This window comes from Eucalyptus grandis, chromosome 11, assembly GCF_016545825.1.
Source record: "Eucalyptus grandis isolate ANBG69807.140 chromosome 11, ASM1654582v1, whole genome shotgun sequence".
NCBI classification, from domain to species: Eukaryota; Viridiplantae; Streptophyta; class Magnoliopsida; order Myrtales; family Myrtaceae; genus Eucalyptus; species Eucalyptus grandis.
The window spans coordinates 46,655,688-46,662,762 of NC_052622.1; positions in this window are offsets into that span (position 1 = coordinate 46,655,688).

Here is a 7,075-nt window from a genome sequence, read left to right on the forward strand (position 1 = left end):
TACATCATGCACACGATTGTGAGGAGTGTGTGAACAAGAAGATTCCTCCATAGTTGGAAACAACTCACCGTCGAGCATTAAAGTGCTGAATATTTACGTATGTCAGCTTTTGTCCTCGTTACAATAATGAACTTCGCCACCACGACTCCGAGATCAAATTCATATTTGTTCGATTGAGAAAAAATTGCAGTCATAATTGTTGCAAGAATAATCAAGCAAATTGCTCGAATTCACAGCATCAGTGTTCCCAATTCTGCTTGCTTGATATTTGTCCGTGCACAGTCTAGTCCTTCGGAATGCATCAAAGCTTACATTAAGAAATGGACCTGCACATGAACACGGGTTGGGCCATTCGAGATTTCGATCAAGAATGACTCTCTAAGTTAATACATAGCGGAGAGTGTGCGATATAAATTTCTGAAAGAAAAAAGAGATGTTAAATCCTAAATATGGAGCTTACTAGGGAGAATTACCAAAAAAGTCCTAAACCTATTGCAATTGTGCCAATTTAGTCCTAAACCTTTTACAATTGTGCTAATTAAGTCCATCCGGCCAAAATTGGCCGGCCGGCGTTGACGTGGACGTCGGTCGTCCGGTGAATGCTGACGTGGAATTTTTTAATTTTTTTTCGATTTTTTTAATTTTTTTCGATTTTTTGAATTCTTTTTTTTTTTCCATCGTCTTCTTCGCCTCCTGGCCGGCCGGAGGCGAGGGCCGGCGAGGGCCGGCGAGACTGGCGAGGGCGAGGCCCCGCGATCGGTGAGGTCGCCCGCGGCCAACCTCGCCGCCACCGGGAGGGCGAGGCCCCGCCGGAGATCTCAGATCTGGCCGGAGGGGAGGAGTTCTGGGCAAGGGAGTTCCAGATCTGCGAAGAGGGGCCGGAGAGAGGAAGAGAAACCAGAGAAGGGGGCCAGATCCGAGCATGAAGGAGGCGCCGTCGACGCTGCCCGAACCCCCCAACGCCATCGCGCACCGGATCTCCGCCGTCATTGTCGCTGCCGCCCGCCAGCATCTCGCCTCCGGCCGTAGCCCCGACGCTGTCCCGAGACAAATCCTCGCTGCCTGTCATTGCCGCAGCAGCGGCGACGCCATCTCGCCGACCAGCAACGCCGCCGTGCCGCACCCTTGCTACGAACAGTGACAAGCCGCCGCCCGACGCGTCGTCGCCGTTGTCTTCCCCCGAAACCCTATCGGCCGCCACGTCTCGGTCATGATTGGCCGAGCGTACTCCGCGCTTACTGCAACCGCGCCGCGTGACCCGTCGCCGTCCGCTACGTCGCCGCCGCTCGGTCACTTCAAACGAGAGAGAGAGAGGGATAGTCACCCGAAGATTCGCCGGTTGAGGAGGTCGCCTCGCCGCCGCTCGTAACCGTTCTCTCTCTCCGCCTCAATCCGTGACTTGCGGTGCGCCTCCGGAGTGCGAGCGAGCTCGGGGCTTCCGATCGGCGCCGCATTGTGGACGGCGGGCGAGGCCCTACCGGATCTGGCGGGGCCTCGTCCTCGCCAGTGGCCGGCGAGGCCTCGCCCTCGCCGGATCTGGCGGGGCCTCGCCCTCGCCGGATCTCGGCAAGGCCGACCTCGCCGGCCCTAGCCTCCGGCCGGCGTCGGCCGGCCAGGAGGCGAAGAAGATGATGAAAAAAAAAGAAAAGAATTAAAAATTGAAAAAACATTTAAAAATTCGAAAAAAATTAAAAAAATTCGAAAAAAATAATTAAAAAATTCCACGTCAGCATTCACCGGACGATCGACGTCCACGTCAACGCCGGCCGGCCAATTTTGGCCGGATGGACTTAATTAGCACAATTGTAAAAGGTTTAGGACTAAATTGGCCAAAAAAAAAAGTTTAGGACTGAATTGGCACAATTGCAATAGGTTTAGGACTTTTTTGGTAATTCTCCCGAGCTTACTATGTATAGCTTGAGCCTCATGTAAATGTTAAAATAGTAAATCGCGTGATCATCTAATAGTTTAAATTTTTATAACAAAAATCTTACAAATTTATCCTTATCCATTGATTGTCGACGGATCGCGGCATGATCTAAACAAGTGACAGTGGGTCACAACAAGTGATGGTCGAACCGATCCGAAGACATGTGGGACCGCCACTACTAGGTTTTTTTTTTTTTTTTGTCAGTGCCACTACCAGGTTTAAGTGGAGGCTTTATCAGTGCACCATTCATTGGGTAGGTCAATCTGAAATCATTTGAGAGTCGTTCTTTCTTAGTCAAACCTACCGCGTGGGAGTAATTCATCCTGTGGGGTAATGAGGATATGTGGCGTGGGCTTAGTGGCTACCCCAGTCCTCCATTATTAATATTCACGCTTTCTGTCTCACTTGGTTTATCTCTAGTTTCTTCACACTTTCCTCATGATTATCTCTGTTACATAAACACATGCAAGCAGAATTGCTTTCCAGCTCCAAGAGGTTCGTCACTTCCAATTAAATTAATCTAGATATAAGCTCCTCGGTTGTTAAATCTGAAAAATTTAGTGGGATCATTGTGACTTAAAAGTTATTACATGAAGATGAAATTTAATATTTAAATATTCTATCAAAATCAACTTCTATAATATAGAGAAAATTGTCTAACAAGTCATAAACCTGTTGCACTTTTGCCAATTCAATCCTAAACTTTTAATTTTATAAATTGAGTCATAAACATTTTTACTTCTTGCCAATTCAATCCATCCAGCCAATTTTAGCCTGAAAATGTTGACGTGGATAATTTTTAATAATATTTTAATATTTTATTGAATTTTTTATTTTTTCAATTTTTTTCCCTTTTTCCTTCTTTTTTTTTTTTTTGTTTTTGTTTCTTTCTGGCTTTTTCTTGGCCTTTTCCGGTGGCCGGCCACTAGCCATCGGCCCCGCCTAGCTAGCTGGCCTCGCCCGCCACAAGCGAGGCCCGGCCCGAACGAGGAGGAGCCCGGCGAGGGGAGCCCTCGCCAAGCGCGGCCCGGCCAAGGTCGCCCGGGTGAGGCCGACCCTCCCCCAGGCCAAGGTGGCCTTGCCAAGTGTCGGTCGGGCAACGGCGACGCCGGGCGAGGCCGCCTTGGCCTCGGCGAGGGCCGACCTCACTAGATCCGGCAAGGCTCGCCCTCGCCCAAACTAGATATGGCGAGGCCAGCCCTCGCCCCTGGCTGGGTGGGCTTGTGGCCAGTGGTCGATGCTCACTCGGCCAGGGGCAAGGGGGCCGGCCTTGCCAGATCTAGTCTGGGCGAGGATGATGCTCGCTTGGGTGAGGGCAAGCCTCGCTAGATTTGGCAAGGCCGGCCCTCGCCGAGGCCGGGGCAACCTCACCTAGCGTCATCGCTGCCTAGCCGATGCTTCGCGAGGCCGCCCTAGCCTGGGGGAGGGTCGGCCTCACCCAAGCAACCCTAGTTGGGCCGTGCCTGGGCGAGGGCTCCCCTCGCTCGGTCGGGCCTTGCCTGTAGCGAGCAAGGCCAATCGGTTGGCTATGGCCGATGGTCGGCCGAGTAGCCAGCCACCGGAAAAGGCCAAGAAAAAGCCAAAAAGAGAAAAAGAAAAATAGAAAAGATAGAAAAATAATAAAAATTCAAAAATATATATATTAAAATATTATTAAAAATTATCCACGTTAGCAAGCAATCCTACGTGGCATCGTCGGCGTCCACGTCAGCATTTTTCGGCCAAAATTGGCCGGATGGACTTAATCGGCAAGAAGTAAAAATGTTTATGACTCAATTGGCAAAGTTAAAAGATTTAAGATTGAATTGGCAAAAGTGCAATAGATTTAGAATTTTTTGGACAATTTTCCCCTATAATATATCTTCTTGATCTCATCTCCATTGGCTCAAATCTATAGGAGCTTTCGGTAAAACTAGTGGACCAGATCTTCAAACATCAATTCCCTATCAATTGTTGAGAGGAACAATGAGTTAGCGGCTGTTTTTTGTTTTTTCCTGGTTTTTTTTTTTTTTTTTTTTATAACTACTTTCAAATCAATGACTCCACTATTCTCGTAAGACTAATTGGGATTATGACATACCAAACTTGAATGGGCAAATAGAAATTTCTCGATGTCGACTAACCAAGACAAAAGTTATATTACAAAGAGAACGAGATGTACATGCATGAAAAACCTTTAAAACATCACCACGTCAAGCTAGAGATGTGAAATTAGAAAACCAACTTAGACAAGTATCGATGAAAAGTAAGTGACTTTGCAACCTAGAATTTTAGAAACCTCAATAACAAAAGAAATATATCGAATCACGCTCTTGAAAATCAGTTGGTCCCACATCACAAATGTAGACGATAAACTTTCTATCCCCTGTCGGGTGTATCTTATCCATCATGGATTACTCCAAAGCAGCAGCTAGCTACTGCCTACCTCCAAAGGCAAAATATCCATGCCATTCTGAATATAATAGCTTAGAAAACAATAATGAATTTAGGGCTCCACTCTCGTGGGAAGTTACTTGTACTACTTGTCTACGAGCTCCCGACCACTCAATAAACAATGCGCCAACGAAAAGCAAGCAGCTTCGGAAAGAACAGAGATAGATGATAAACATTACTAATGCATCATAGATGACATAGATATGAACATATAGCTCTAGGGTCTTCTCGTTTGTTGGGTGGTTCCACTTAGAAGGACGGCCGCTTTTGTCAACAAAGATCGGCCAATCGCTATATCCACGTGTTTCATAGGGACTTTGGATCTATGTCTCATGCTGATAAAGTTCTCATTGTTTAAATAGGATCGACCACCACTTTCTGGCTGCCTAGTTTTTGGATCACTAGGAATATTCCGTCGTATGATGACAAAAGTTAGCACGAAAGAACGTCAAAACCCTTGAACCGACTCTAACCTCATTGACTCATGCATATGTTTAGCTTCGTGCTTATCGATAATTTTTCGAACAAAATATCAATCTGTGTTTGAGTTCGGAACCTTTGATAAAAGAAAGAGATGCTGTATATGAATCACTCACATATTCTTCTGAATTATATGTATCCGCGGGATTAATTTGGAAAATCAGTAGGTGCAAACCTTTATAAAGGAGTAGCATCCCTTGTGGATTCGGATCGTAAGTGAAGTCATTCCGAAACATAAATCACAAAAATCAAAGGTAGCTGCTGAATTGACTGCCCCTTTTCATTGGTCGATTTCTCACTCAATCTCACTCACATGTCTCTAATGTACCCAAAAAAAAAAAGCAGCTTGAGAGAGAGAGAGAGAGAGAGAGAGAGGATAGTCGCTTAAGGTCGTGGTTGCCAGGGGCATTGGGTATTGGCCATTTTGATGATGGCGGTGGCTGGCCTTTGCTCTAGAGGTGGCAACACTGCAGGAGAGGGACTAGGTGGAACGGTGTTTTTAAACCCACATAAGACAAGCCGTTTCAACCAATTGGACTGACAATCGAACTAATAAAAAATCGATCAAACTGCACATAGAAAAATGCCTTCACCACTAGTATGGATGTTCATGTGGTACTAATGGTCATAATTAGTTTGTATTGTATATTTATCAATAAAATTCTTCTAGTGACGGGTTTAAATAATTTATTGAATCGCTATATAAGACTTAGATGAGTCGAGACACTTGTGAAATTAAAATTAGTTATTTTAAAATGGTCAGAGATCTAAGTTATCACTTGTAAAATCATAGGACCAAGTTATGTACCGTACAATAAATTTGGAATAATTAGCAACCTTACCCTATAATTTGCGTGTGTTTATATGCTCGGATGCAGTCATCTTGGCTTCAGCTTTTGTGGGCGCATTAGGCCAGGCCTAATCCGAGCTGAACTTATCGATATATCAGAGTATTGAATAGGGCGTATCTCTTGCATTTTGTGGAGAATCTCTTTAACATTTTCTTTGTTTGACTCAGAAAGCAAATCAAACAAAAGAAGGGAGCAATTTTCTAGATGTCATTTTCTTTTACCATTTTTAAGACTACAAGTTCACCTAACAAGAAAACCTCTCTAAAAGCATCTTCACATGTGAACAATGCTGCAAAAACACAACCCAAAATTCTAAATCTTTTACCTAAAAGGCAAATGCAGAGGTTGAACATATTGTTAGTTGGAGCAACATCGTAAGCAAAGACGTAATCCTAAATCCATATTTTTTATGTAGTCCATGTGTCCTGCTACTATGAGGCAAGTAAACAACATGCACTGGCTTTGACCAAAAAAATAAAATAGAAAAATGCACCGACTGATTGGCGGAATTAAAAAATAATATCTAGGTTTTTGGCTTCCTTTGGAGTAATATGAGCTTTTTAAATTCCAACGAGCTCAAGTTTTTAGCTTCAAAAGACTATGACAAACATCACAACATAACACAGTTAAGTATATTGAACGTGCAATATCATAAAGATTATAGTCGAATTAAAATATTCAAGATCTAGTAAAGGACAGGCCATCCATGTAAATTTGTGCAATACAGCCTAACTCACTGTGAACATCCACAGGATCTTGAAAAAATATTGGGTAAAACTATCTTGTCATTGAAGTAATGCATCACTTCCACTCATGAATCGTCATGTGCTCAATTTTTTTTTCTCTCTCTCCTTCGTTACTCACTATATTCCCTCTTTTCTTCGGCTTTCTTTTTGTTTTTTGAGGTCATGAGCGAGAATGGATTGCGACAATGGACAGAAGCGTCAACCGGCCATGGGACGAGCCAGGCTTGCAAGCAACTAGATTTGGTCGGCATTTGGAGACTGAGATGAGCAAGGCCAGATTTGGATGAGTGGCTCGCAAGTGACGCCGACTTTTGTCAATGGCCATCATCGGTGTCGCTTGGCTAGACCTAGTGGGTCTGTCAATGCCCGCGACTCTACCGATGGCGTCGGTGGGTTTTTCGAGCAAGAGGGATCATAGGCTAATGCCGAAGAACATGGTGTCAAAGTTAGACAACTCCTCAGTGCATCGAAGGGACAAACAAGAGGCGGTAGTGGCTCGAGGGTGACAATGGAGAGGGAGGAGTTGGAGGCATTGTATGCGTAGTGGAGGTATGCGCTGCGCTGGAGGAGGTTGGTGCATTTGGCGTATAGCTTTCTGGCGAATTTCTGCGACGTGCAGGCGAGGGAGAGGGGCC